The following is a 14,667-nucleotide window of genomic DNA, read 5'->3' on the forward strand; positions in this document are numbered from 1 at the left end:
CTCACCCCACCCCTGTCACCCCAGCCCGAATGTAACTCTCTTTCATGCCTCTTTTGTGTCAGTATAATGTCTGGAGTCCTTCGTTCCAAGTCCCCACGTGCCTGGCTTTCTAGACTCACCAGAGGACACCAGGGGTCCTTATTTTCCATCACTTTGCCACTGCTCACACCTGCCCCAGCCTGCCAAGCTGCACGGTTTATTTCAGACCACTCTTCAACCTGCTGACTCTCTAACTTTCTTTCCTGGCCAAGGTATTGCTCACAGTTTCCTGTTGACTCACCTTTTGCTTTCTCTTCACTTTCCCAGGTCTGGGTTAAGCAGGAACTGCATCTTAATCACACTGCGCTTCTCTCCAAGGACCTTCCTGGAGCTGGACCTTATATGCTATGTCTGTGCTCAGTGATCAGTCTTAGTCAGGGGATGCTTTCCTGGACCTGCTGCTCCCGCTGCAGTGGAGGGTCAGTATGCCAGCATTCATTAATTCTTCCTCTACTTCCTCCCCCATATGTTCCTTTGTCTGCTTTCTTTCTCCTCTTTTGTCTGAAAATGGTCCTGAATTCCTTTTTTCCCCCTTTCTTTTCCCTTTCAACCTCTGACAGTTTCTGCTTATTCATGTCTCCAGCCTCAAAAATATATTTGTTAACCTTCATCCTGACCTTCCTTTATGAGGACTTGACTTGCCTATTCATCCGCAAGCAATTGCCAAGGAGACTAGATAAGTTAGTGTCTGTATCAAGCTCTTCTGAATACCTCTTATCAACACCCGGAGTCCTGAAAAATGAGGCAGCGCAGAATGCTGCCTCTCTCCACTTAATGGCAGGTGCCCAGTGAATCAGTAATATCGTCCCTGTATTCCCAGAAGAGGATTAAGGACAATTCAATAATATTTCATCTAGAACTCTACAATAAGCAATGTCACCTTTCCAGAAAACAGCTACAAACCAGGAAGGACATAAAGAGGCCTCAGAGTTGTCAACAAAGGTCACAAACTCTAGGCACTAAGCCGAGGCATTCGACTCCTAAGAAAATCACCTGGGATTTTATCATCACCGATTTATGCTTATTTTCCATGTAATTCCAAGAGTTAGGGATCAGATTGCTAATTTTATCAAATTATTAGAAATAGCAAATTTGAAGACAGGGCATGGACTACTTACGGCATAGACTAGAAAATTTATAGCAGTGAAAAGAAATAGTAGAGTCCAGAAGGAAAAAAAAAAACAACTGTAAAAGTTAGAATTCAAAGTACACTGAAGTGTGGGGTTTACAGGTACAGATGGCTCTGTCACAGCAAAATATGGCTCAGACTTGAGGTATGATGTTTTGATGTTATGGATCTAAGAGAACTAGAAGAAAGATACCAGGATGCTGCCATAGTTGGACAACAGCAGCCGGGCTGCAACTTTAATTGAGGGGCTTTGATGTCTGGGAAATGATTCCATGACTCACAAACTATTTGCTCTGAGGTCATGGACCTAGATCTACCTTCCTGGCTCTGCATTCCAGCCCTGACTCAGGTATTAGGGCAGGGGGTGGGGGTGACTGGGTGACGGGCACTGAGGGGGGCACTTGATGGGATGAGCACTGGGTGTTATTCTGTATGTTGGCAAATTGAACACGGATAAAAAATAAATTTATTATTAAAATAAATAAAATAAAATAAAATAAAATAAAATAAAATAAAATAAAATAAAATAAAATAAAAAACTCCATCCCCCCTGGTGGTGAAGACAGGGTGTCACTTAGTCTAGCCGGAGATCCGTGCCGTGTCCCGGGGCTGAACACCGCAGAACCCACAGTGACTTCTGGCACTAACTTCTACACCTGTCCCTTCCGATTCAGCCAGCATAGGTTGGGGATCTACCACAAGCCGTCATTGTCGCAGGAACTTTCAGGAAGGTAACAGCTTTTGATCTTCACTGTAACCTGTGAAGGAGATATTATTATCCCTATTTTACAGAAGAAGCTGAGGTTCATTAGCAGAAGAGACAAGACTGAAACAGTTGTACAACTCAGAACCTGTGGTTACACTATACATTGTTACCCCAATGTGCAGACATAATGTGTCTCCTATCCATACCCCTAAGTCACTTGGTTGTTCCAATTCAGAATACATTTTATCCTTTTTAAAGGGCAAAGGGATGTATTTTTGAAGTTTCCTAATATTCTGTTGGTTATAAAAATGATCGAAATCCAAAATCTGTAATATAGGTACTCAGGATTAGACTTCAATTCTTCAGGAGAAATTTCCCAGTACTGCTGAATGCCAAAGGACTTACCGTTACGTTCTTTATATTTAGCAAAGTGTATATTAAACAAACTCACATTTCTGGTAAGGAATTATTTTCAGGTGATTCCTAAAGAACACAGCCTAGGTGAGAACAAGGGGCATAGGGTATGGCTTACCTTCCTTGACTGCCCAATGATGCTGCATTTATTCACTGGAGTACTGGCTTTGTTTGTATGCTGATAACGATCAAAATCAGTAAAACATTCAGAGAAAACATTCATACCACTGCCATTGCAGTAACTACCAATTTCATACCTGTATTCAAGGAGTTTTCTCAAAGGCACTTTAATGAGATCGGTTGCTTACATTGATGTAAGCACTAAAAAAGCGGTGAGGAAGAGATCTAGGTGTGTCCATACTTTACTAGATTCCTCTGGGCATACACATATCCAGACTTGAGCATTTCTCATAATCCAGGCTAGAAATCACATCCTTGCTGATGACCCAGTTGGTCAAGCTCTACATTCCCCCCAGCACTCTTTTTATCTCCTACTGTACTGGATAATGTCTCAGCCTCCTGCGAAGTTTACTCTGGTTAAAGCAGCAATTATTCACATGCTTGTAAAGCAGCTGTTTACTCCACAGTCTGCCCTTAAATCATATCCTCAAAAATATGCTTACCAATTTCTAGGAGAGAGCAAAAGCGTGGCTCGTGATTTTTCCTTCTCAATGTGCACTTCATAAATCATGTCTGTTTTGGTTACCAGTACACACGAGGGAAGTCATATCTTTCTCAGTATGGACAACTTCCCCAGAGACTGGCTTGGAAGAGTGGCCAACGCTAAGGGGCACTGCATAATGCAGATGGTGTTTTCTGCTGTTTGTAAAGCACAGTGACAAGTCATGCATTTTAAGCCATCCCATAAACTCCAAGGAAATGTTTCCTGATCCAACCAAAAAAATGCCCATGAATGCTAACTGAAGCCCCTATCTGAGCATAGTAATCATGAAAACGCCAGAGAAAAGACAGAATAATGAAATAGAGCAAGATCTTTTTATCTTCGATAAATATTCATTCATTTATTCAACTAATATTTATTAAGTAATTACTGTGCTCAAACCATGCTGTTAGGAAATCGGGTCAGGGCACTGGGCAAAGGAGGAAACACAGATGGATCAGTCATTGTGTAGTAATCATGATCCAGTCAGGAGCACAGAAACCACTCTGGATACTTCCACAGGATATTTATCATAGGGTATTGGTAACACAAGTGTTGGGAGGACCGAAAGGACCTTTCAGAGAGAAGACTGAGGTAACATAAAGTTACTGATCAGAGAAAGCAGGGCACCTCTGAGCTGGAGAAACCCAGAGAAAAACCTAGAAGCTAGAGGGGGCACTCCTTGGATCTGGGCTCCAACATCTGAGGAGGAAGCACCACTCAGCGGCTGCTTAGGAAAGTAGAAGTGAAGCCTCCGGGGCCAGAGCTGAGATGCCTGAGAACAAGTCCCTGCACAGCTGCTGCTGCTGCTCTGAGGAACCACAGGAGGTGGGTTGTGGAATTTTGAAAAGAAGCTGGAGGCTGGAAACAATTGCTGCTGCTGAGGTGATGTGCCATCCCTGAGACATTACTTTCAGAAACATCAAACAAACAGGAAGGAGCATGTCCCTTCTCAGTCACTGCCTTCTAGGCTCTCCTCCCAGTGCCACTGATGGTAGAACCTAACAGGGAGCAGTGGGCAAAGCAGACATGTGGTTTGCAAAGCCCCGGCCCCAGCACCACAGAGAAGAGTGAGGAGGGGGAATGGGGAGCTAAGCTCAATAGCTTAATAACAGGCACATGTGGCTTCCACCATCAGATCTAACAGAAAAGATAAAACATGGGTGGAAATGTAGCTAAAATTAATAAATAACCTAACATTTGTATAGAAAATGGTGTTAGTGTTCTGTAGGGGATGGACTTATTTCCAAGTGGATAGACCAGGATGAGCTTTATGGAAGGGTTGGGGTTCCATATCAATCTAGAAACAGGATCAAGTTTAGATAAAGGAAGAGAGAATAAAGAAAACTTCAGGCAGAAGATACAGAGTCAGCAAAGATGGGATGACTGGAAATCACAGAGAACAACAGATTGAGAAGTTGGTTGGGAAAATATTGTTGAGGGCTTTGAATTTCAGATGAGAGAATGTCCTGGATTTTTGTGGATTTTTAAACACTTTGAATATTTGACTCTGCCAGATTGTGTGACTTCCAGGTGACAACATTCAAATCCAGCTCAGGAAGTCAGAGCATCCCCTTTTCCAGGGTGACAAGAGCCCTCAAAATAAAGTAGCTCCGAAGGTCCCTCAAAAAATCTAATTTGTGACTTTGTAATGCTCTATACTGTTCTACTGTGCCAAGCTCTCCAGGAGTAGCCAGCAAATTGAAGAAGTGCTAGACATTTCACTAAACTCAGTGTGGTGTTTAGATTATTTGGAGCTCATTTTTGGCATGGTCTTTAGGTGGAGACACTTTCCATTTAAATCTCTGCCCAGCTGCTGCATGTACAATGGCTCAAATGACACACCAGCTGTGTAACAATCATCTGTCATTCCTAAACATGGACAAGAATACCAACAGTTCTGTGAATAAATATATGTATTTTCCAGTTAGGAAAGTTAATACATTAAAGAGTAACTTCGTACAACGTGCCATTAATTACAAATTTGGGATGGTGCTGGGAAGGACACAATCAACTTGGATCTGGGGTTATTTATTCGAATCCTGGTATTACACTGTGGAGTGCAGGTAAACTGGCTCAGAAGGAAAGGAAGAAGAGCCCTGATTTTTTGGAGTGTTTGCTGATTTCTGTGGTGTAAATTCTCCCACCATGGCCAATTTCAAGCTATCAACCTGGTGTCACTAACCTCAGAATTGGGAAAAGATGTGAAAAATCGACTCTTCCAAGACAGTATGAGCTAGCTCTAGCACTTGCTGGTGGATGTTAGACAGAGGAGGAAATGACAAGATGCAGCCAAATGCAAGAGGCCTAGAAATAAGGATTATAATTTAAGCTTGAGGAAAGGAGAGACACAGAGACGGGCACCAACAGGATTTCCAGAAGTATTGAAAGCCCTTGGGAAAGTGATCACAGGAGAGGACAAGTGACCAAAGATCACCAGCCACAGTTTCTGTCTACCTGGCAGTCTAGCTTGGTCAATTACATGACCCACTTTATTAAGGATAAGCATTTTACCATCCCATAGTCCAGCCCAATATTTTCTATAAAGAACTTGGGAAAATAAATTGTATCAGTTAAAACATCTGAGGCTAAGTAAGACATGTGAATTTTATATGAGAAATGAGGAATATGCATAGCTTCCATTTTTTATTCTGGATATCAAATGTTTTCACCATGACTTTGAAAGACGACCCATTTCTTTGTACCGAATAGGTTAATAGTACAAATAAATTTGTTCTATACTATCTCTGATGCATGGTGTGACACTCCTATGTAGTCCATTGCTAATGGTCTTGTTCACAAGCCTGAGTCTGGTAAAATATTTAATTCAGCCGTAAAAACGACTACATTAAAAATTGAATTAATAATGATTAAAATTAAGTATTAACCATTCAATTAAATTTAAAAATAAATCCAGGGACTTTTAATTCTCCTTATGGAGAAAAACAAACAGAGCTAATAAGCCTGACAAATATTTAATAAATATTTAACTTCACATTCACATCCTATATGGAGAAGAAAAAAGTAAAATTTGATATCAGAGGTCATAAAACTGTCCTGTGGCTGAGCTTTTACAATACCCTTGAGTTGAACAAGAATGCTGATGGAGAATAAGCTTGTGTCTTCCATCAAAAAAAGGCATATAAACTGGAGCCAGGAGTCAGAGCATATTTTCAAGATGCCAATGATGTCTAATAATTTAACACAGTTTCTCATTGAAAGCAAAGGACTTGAGTGCTGGCATTTTATGGAACAATATGCCACACTCTACCGAAACACTAACCTGTGAGCACACACAGAGAGAAGTAGCAGCAGCTGTGGCTGATGCTGCAAAGGCAGGAGGCCAGTAATCTGTCCCTTCCTTGCAAACAATGCAGCGTCCAGCCTCACACGGGAGGATCGCCTTATGCTTACTCTGCCACCTTGTGTGATGCACACATATTACAAGACAAAACATTGACAAACATTTGTTCTTTCAGTTCTTAACATACTGTTTTTCTTCCTTTAAGAAAATGATCATATTTCCAGGGTGATCTCCACCAAGTCATTTGTGCAGTTGAAGAACAGTGATTTGATTTCTGAGATATTTTTATCTCAGGAGTATTAGCTAATGATGCAAGGGCACAGAAGCTGGCCCACATAAATACACACACACACACAAAAGATAGGCTCCTAAAGTTGTAGGCATGCTTTCTCTGGGCTCAGATGACCCTGGTCCAGGCCACCCTCAGGTGGAGATGACATGGAACATGGGGGACCATGATGCTAATTTCAAGTCTCCAGGAAATTGACCAGTGGGTAACCATCCTTGGCATTATCCTATTTACCCCGTCCACCATAGTGCAATCATTGAGGCCAGCTCTGACCCTGCTTCCTTGTGTTTATATCTATGCTTAGGAACAACAACGGGGATTTCGAATAAAACATTCCAAATGACTTCCCTGAGCCCTCTGATTCAACATAGGAGGATGGATCTAACAGCCAAATAAATGCTGAGCCGCATTTGGAAGTTAGAGGACGCCACAGACTGTGGAGCCTGCCAAGCAGGGGCATGGTTAAATCTCTCAGACCACCAGCTTGGGGCAAATCTTTACTGATAGCAGGCCAACTATCTTTAGGCTAAACATGAAACCTGTCATCCTGTTCTGAATGGTCTGAATTAATAATGATTACTGAACCATATATACTCTGGTTCCAAAGTAAATGTCAAATTTGAATCCTGGCACTACTGAATTGCTGCTACACTACTCTAAATACAACCACACAGGAGTAATGCTTATTTAAATCATAATACTGGCAAAATATTAACGTTTTTCAACAACACTGTTTTCCTTTTTACTTGCTGTTTAAATTACTCCTTTTGATTCTTACAATCATATCTGCAATCTCATCAGTTATCAAGGACAGTTTGCAATGACCCCCATTAGATGTGTGAACATGAACAGAAAGCACTTCTCCAGAAGATGCTGTCTACTAGGGAGAGCTAGTCTCGGCTCTGGGCTCTGGCATCTGTCTGATTTGGATTTGAATCCCACCTCAAGTCTTCCCAACAAATCTGAGTTCAGTGTAAAGGAGAGATAATAGTATCTATGCTGGTAGTTTCTGTGTATTAGAGATAATATATACACAATGCCCAGTGCATTAGAGGCAGATAGTATGAGGTTACTCCTAATAGTATGAATAACATTCAATCAAGTGTGGTCAGAAGAGGAATTGCAAAGAGAGGGAGACATAATGGGAGACCTTAAACATACTATGCCTAAGATTAAATGATATTGATAATGCTCAAATCTTATACTTTGAGATGGCTGAGAAAATAATGTTTTTTTTTCTTTTAGTCTTGCTATCATTTATTGACAAGTATTTAACAGGAATATTATGTTATGCTGTGTTATTTTATATTATGTTGTGTTATACAGAGCAATGAAGTTGTTTACGGAATTCCTACTCAAAGTTTAATGGTATCATAACTGAAAGCATCATGGTAATTTACCAGATATTTATATGATCCTATTGCCAGGGTTGTCTGTGGCAGATCTGGAGTTGTGTTATGTGAGAGAGGATGAGGTTATTGCTTCACCTGTCAAATTCCATCTTTCAGAATAATTCCACCAAGTATATTAAGAAAATGATGTAGAAAGAGGTTTTCTTAAGAGAAAGCAGCATTTCTTAAGAGAAAGCAGCAGCACCTTATTTGCACATGGAAAGAGTGTGATAGTCTCAGCTCCTGATGAGCATTATCTGTCCAGTTCAGATAACAGACACCACCTGACCCAAGTCCCCAAAACCCCCAGGACCAGATGTTGCCCCCTCCCTTAGGATGGGGTCACCCACTTAGCTCTCATCCCTGGACCTGCTGCAGATTGGGGGAGGGGCCCTTTCTTAGCCTCCTAAGGCATGAGACAGAACTTCTTAAATCCACGTTTTGCACCAACAGTCACTCCTCTCCACCACCAACAAAATCCTACACCCTCTTCTATCGTGAGCCCCTTGAGAAAAAGTATTTTCCCCTGAAGACATTTCTCTTTTGTTCTTAATTACAATATCCCAAGTGCAAATGTCCTTTTCTAGCATTTTAAGAGCCTACAAGTGGAATGTATGGGTGAGGTGAGCGTTGCATATAGCATCCTGCCCTTTGGGAGCTTCTCCCTCAAGGACAAGGACCAGGACTTTGTAGTTGTAGCCTAACCTCAGTATAGGGCCACATGCACAGTAAAGGACTGCTCATGATTGTTGCTTGAATGGCTAAAAGAATGAACAAACTTCTAGGTTAGGCACAAAGATTTTAATCACTATCAAGGGTTAACGTTTTCTGTTCAGAGAGTGTTCTTATTTTGCTTACTCTTCCAGAGTGACATCTAGCAATCTTTTAAACAGTTTCTGCCACCTGCTTCTATATTTGTTATCACCCATTTCTTTTCTGTCAGAAATCTCTGTGTTATATTTAACTGAGATCCTAAAAGAAATTTTAACATCTCCTGATCAGCATCTTTTAATTAGCATATTGAGCTTCCCTGAATGCCAGAGAAAATTGCAGTATTCATCGAAGCTACTAATACTGACAGAATTGGAAAACACTAGAATATTAAAACAACTGGTGCAAATCAAAAATCAATTTCCAGAGAACCTTTACAAGATAGGAAAACAAGAAATAATGACCAGGAAAAATTATTTCTGTTCGCTTGAGAGAAATGTCTGAATCTTTATGCAAAATGATTAATTATTTTAGAAACCCATGAGGTTTTCATAATGCATATCTACTAATTTGGTAAAGCATGTAATGACATGTGAAATGCTTAGGACATTGCCTGACACATAGCAAGCAAGAAAACATGTTATTACCACCAAAAAAAAATTTTAAGCTTACAAATACTTAAGGAGATGATAGAGACTAAAAAAAAGCATGAACAGGATTAAGGGCTAGACCCATTTTAAAAATTAAAGAATCCCAATTTGTTTTGCCTTTAAAAGTATAATTTAATTTTGTTACCATGATGAGACATCTAACCTGATTCCTACCTGGACAGAAAAATGGAATCAGAAAAAAAAGGGGGGGCTGATATTTTAAGGATTTGTACAAATTCAAGAGAAGAACGTCATCAATATAAAGATGAATGAACACTAAAACAGGCTATCTAGATTGGAATATCTGTTCCTAAACATGTTTAAAGATGGTCTTAGTCAGATAACCTGAAAGTCCCTCTTTGTAACATTATTTATGGATGACACAGAATCGATCACTATGAGGAACTCTTCCGAATTCTCCATGAAGTTCAAGAAATGTTACGATTGGTATGGAATGAAGCAAAAAGACCCTAAAAGGAATCTTAATTCTTCTTCCTTGTCTAGTCTAGGAAAAACATATATAATCTGAGCATCAAAAAAATGTGCTCACCTGGAGGCAATAGAGATTCAAAGGAATTCAGCAAAAGCCTGGACAGCCCTAAACGCTCTTACTCGTTCTGTTTGGCTTCTAGGAGCATCCATCTTTGCTGCACCATTTCTGCATTCCTCTTGTCTATCTCACTCTTGTAAGCAAGAAAAGAGATCAAAGTATAGAAAAGTTCTTTTCAGGTGCTTGAGAGAGCAAGAGTCTGTGTATTTTAAATGATACCTGCCACAGGAATAAAGCATGCCAAAGCGCTGGCTGTACACAATTGTGCTTCCAAGTCTGAGAATGATAACCCCCCAGATTAAGACTAAGCCAGCCTGAAAGCTGGGAAGATGGACTCTGAGAAGCACTTATTATTGGAGAAGAATAGATTTTTCAGACTTACGATCAAGACCAGTGGATTGAAATGTGGGACTTGTCAAGTTTGACAGTATCCCTTTAGGTGATATTGGAGCAAAGGTTCTGTACATGTCTTATGTAATTCTAGAGTAGTGGTTCTCGAAGTACAGACTGGGACCAACGGCATCAAAATCACCCAGCAGGGACCCCAGGGTGACACAATGGTTGAGCATCTGTCTTCGGCTCAGGTCACGATCCCATGGTCCTTGGGGCTGAGGCCCACATCAGGCTCCCAGCAGGAAGCTTGCTTCTCCCTCTGCCTATGTCTTTGCCTCTCTTTGTGTGTCTCTCATGAATAAATAGATAAAATATTTTTTTAAAAAATCACCCAGCAATTTGTGAGAAATACAAATTCTCAGGCACTGTGCTGATCTGTTAGGCCAGAAACTCTGGGAGTAGAGCCTACCAATCATTGTTTTAACAAGCCCTCTAGGTGAATCTAATGCTTGCTGAAGTCTGAGAACCTCTGTTCTAGGGACATGGCACTCAAGTGTCTCTGGAACTATGTTACTAGTCATCCTTGGCCAGAAGAATCATAGGACAATAATTTGCCCATTCTAGTCTATTATAAAGAATGTTGTAGTTCAGAAATTAGGTGTCATGAAGAACCAGGAATGCAAGTGAAATAGTTCAATGGCTGAAATGGATGAATGGTTCTCTATGACTTAAAATATTTAAGATGATACAAAAAAGTCTCAAGAGCTGTGACATGATTTACAATTAATATATGATGCATCTACTATAAAATATGAGCTTCCATATGTTAGAGCTGATTTGCAAGTAGGTGACACTATTGTTAGGTAAATCCTGAAATTAAACAAATGGCCTACTAAAACTTGTAATTGTTTTGGGAAAAGATAAGGCTATATGCTCTAAATCTTCACTGTATGATCATATCATACAATCAGCAATAGAATTAACAAAGACATATCATACAATTAACATACCATACAGTTAGCAATTGATGCAGAACTTCAGTAGCTAAATTTGACACAGCTAACATTTGTTATGTTATATATAGTTGATATTGAGTATAGTTGATGCTAGTATCAATGCCCCATTCATTAAAAAAGCTCTATGTGTTTATTAAATAAAATATTGACACTAAAAACAAAAGGTACATGCGTGGAAACACAGATAAAAGTAGAACATATTTCTAACCACAACACACTAAAACCAAAAGCAATGATATTTTTAAATTAAAACTCCATTCACAGGGAAGAAAATAGAAAAATCTTACAACTGGGTCAAGGAGGAACTCTATGTAAGTAAAGGTAATTTTCTGTGTGTTCATTATAGAAGTTGAAGGCTATATGTGGCATGTTCTTAAGTAAAATATACACTCTAAGGCACAAGTAAAATTTGCTAAGGGGACTGTGTGGTTTACTAAGCAGCACATTATTGAAATAAATTATTTCCCCCAGAGGAGCTGAAACTGAAGAACAATGAAAAGACTGATGAGATGTTCTCTATATACTTTGATATCATGGTCAGAGAAAACAAGCAGCCCTTTAAACATAAACCTCAAAACCCCATTTACAATATGGAAGACAGACCCTGAATTGTAGATGTTGGCTTGCCAGGAGGTAATTGCTCACTGGGACACCCTGCACAGAGTGATCTGTGGTCAGAAGCAAGGTTCCTGTGTTCCTCCTGAGGCAGTTAAGTGTTTCCTATTGTCAGATCTCCACACTTGGGGCCACTTGTCAAAAAAAGAACCACTGCTTGCTTTCATTCTTTTGATCCATCTGAGACAGCAACTTTAGAATCCCAAGAATAGAGACCAATCTGTGTTTCCTCTCCTTTTATTCCCTACATAAGGTAGTGCAAATGATAGTCTCAGTATAGGTCATCTTGCTTGCAGCCACCTGCCAATGGTGGGGGCTTCAATGACCTGAACATTTGGGATCCTGCAGCTGTTAAGACTGACGTGGCAATTAGTGTGGATGCAGGGTTTTGTCTAGCCTGCGACTACCACTGGGAGGGAAGTGATCAGGCTTTGCGGGTCATTCCAGCAAGGAGTAGAATAAGACAGATGTGTTCTGACCTCTATAAAGGAAAGAAAACTTTCCCTCTACCCTCCTAGGGTCCCTGGCTGTACCTAAAAATTAAACTGACAAGACAGATTAACATGAGAAAAGCACAGAAAGGTATTTAATATAAGTTTTCAGTGACATGGGAGCCATCATAAGGAAATGAAGACTTGATAAAAGGGTTAAGTCTGAGCCTTTTTCAACTAGGCTTGATGAAGAATGGCAAGTCTTGGGAAAACATGCTAGGACAAAGGGTATGAGCTAAGGGTATTAAACTGGGGGAAATTAGCAAGGATTGTTGCTTGTGATTCCTCCCAGGATCCCTCAGTCTCCTGAGATAAAGGACCTCTTTTCTTCCCCTTATAGAGAGGGCACCTCTCACCAGAGGGTCTTGTGATCTGCTTCAGGGGAGAAGCAGGAGGTCAAGGAGTCCTTATTGCTTTGCAAGGAATTGTTTCTCAAATTCCTTCTGCTTAAAATATCCAAGATCCATATTTTGGGCTGGCATATTCTGATTCCCTTCACCCTTTTTATTAGTTTCCTGGGACAAGTATTGAAGTCTATGCAGGTATAACCTTTTTAAAAATCTTAAGCAGGAAAATCCCTGGGTGGCTCAGTGGATAAGCGTCTGCCTTTAGCCCAGGGTGTGATCCTGGAGACCCAGGATCAAGTCCCACGTTGGGCTCCCTACAGGGAGCCTGCTTCTCCCTCTGCTTCTCTCTCTCTCTCTGTGTTTCTCTCATGAATAAATAAATAAAATCATTTTAAAAAAATCTTAAGCAGGGTACAAAGTGAGATGTTTTTCTCTAACTTATTTAGGGAGATATTTGTATCAAAGGAATAGGTGGGCAGAATTTCAAAAGAAAAGAGCAGTTTTACTTAATTGTTCAGACTGCAGCCTCTGGAGCCAGACCCAGTGGGTCCACGTCCTGACTCACAGACCTCTCTGCGCCTTACTTTTCTCATCTGTGAAAGGGTGAGTAGTACCTATAGCACAAAACTGTTACAAAATTAATTAGATTAATACTCACAAAATGCTTAAAGTGATGCTTGACACATAGTAATTGATTTATCAATATTTGTTAAATAAATTTAAAGTGGCTTTAAACAGACACTTTGAAGGTCGTAGCTGTTTTTCTCTCTCCGAGCAGGTAAGGAGTCAAACTTTTACATGAGGCACAGTGATTTCTTTTTTTTTTTTTTTTAAGATTTTATTTATTTATTCATGAGAGACACACACAGAGAGAGAGAGAGAGAGAGAAGCAGAGACACAAGCAGAGGGAGAAGCAGGCTCATGCAGGAGCCTGACATGGAACTCCATCCTGGGACTCCAGGATCACACCCTGGGCTGAAGGCAGACGCTTAACCGCTGAGCCACCCAGGTGTCCCAGGCCCAGTGACTTTAGCATAGCCTGCTTATGACCAGCCATCTTTGCCCTATTAAGTCTAGCAGTGAAGAAAAGAAAGAAAAGGAAATGAATGGCAGTCACAAATCTCACTTCCATTTAGGGGATTTTTCCTGAGATCTCCAATAGACCAGAAAGTAATATCAAAATCTTATTTTGATACAACAAAATGGTAATAAAATGCACTAAATTTTATAGAATTCATAGATCAACTCACAGGCAATTTTATAGTCAAGTGTTCTTATTGTTTAAAAAATAGAAAAGAAGGGGAAAAATAATCAAATTAATAATTTAGGCAAAGAAATACAAGTGGCTTCAGAAAACAGAAAAGTATAATAATAGTAAATTCAAAATAAAAAAGAAAAATAGTAGAGCTAATAAATTTGAGCATAGCTCTTAAAAAAGTAAGGCAGAAACAGCACAATTAGTAAAAAGAATACATAAAAAACTAGTACAGAAAATATTTGAAAATTATAAAGTATACTATAAATAATTATAAGCAAATAAATTAGGCAATCCCAACAAAATAGACAGTTTTCTGGATGAAAAATATAAATTACCAAAACTGACCTAACAATGAAAAGAAAACCTGATAAGAGCAATACTGGGGAAATTACTGATATGGTTATTAAAGAATATCCCCATAAAAGTTTCAGGCCATTAACCAGGGAATTATTTCAAACATTCAAGAAGCAAAGGATTCCCATATTGAATATAAACAGTTACTATATTGAGAAAAGATTAGACAGTATTCACATCATTCAATGGAATGAATATATATCCTTGATACCAAAATTTAATGACATTAACACAAAAATAAAAATCATACACAAATTTCACTTAAGACTGTAGATGCAAAATCTCTAGTTACTATAAAACACTAGCAAAGAGAATCCAAGGAGTACTGAAAAAAAAATCCACCGATTCCAAGCAGTTATTATGCCAGGATTTTAAAGAGGTTTCAATCTTGAGGAACTTTTTATTAGAT

At 39.6% G+C, this 14,667-nt stretch overlaps 1 long non-coding RNA gene across 1 annotated transcript in view; it reads right to left on the reverse strand.

The window, feature by feature from the left end:
* Nucleotides 1–1,713: 1,713 nt before the first annotated feature.
* LOC140636637 (uncharacterized) overlaps nucleotides 1,714–14,667 on the reverse strand; it is a 28,205-nt gene continuing 15,251 nt past the window's right edge. The window contains exon 4 of the long non-coding RNA XR_012033863.1: nucleotides 1,714–1,926. This is a non-coding gene — a long non-coding RNA (uncharacterized lncRNA). The remainder of the gene's footprint in view (nucleotides 1,927–14,667) is intronic.

This window comes from Canis lupus, chromosome 7 (genome assembly GCF_048164855.1).
Source record: "Canis lupus baileyi chromosome 7, mCanLup2.hap1, whole genome shotgun sequence".
Taxonomy (NCBI): domain Eukaryota; kingdom Metazoa; phylum Chordata; class Mammalia; order Carnivora; family Canidae; genus Canis; species Canis lupus.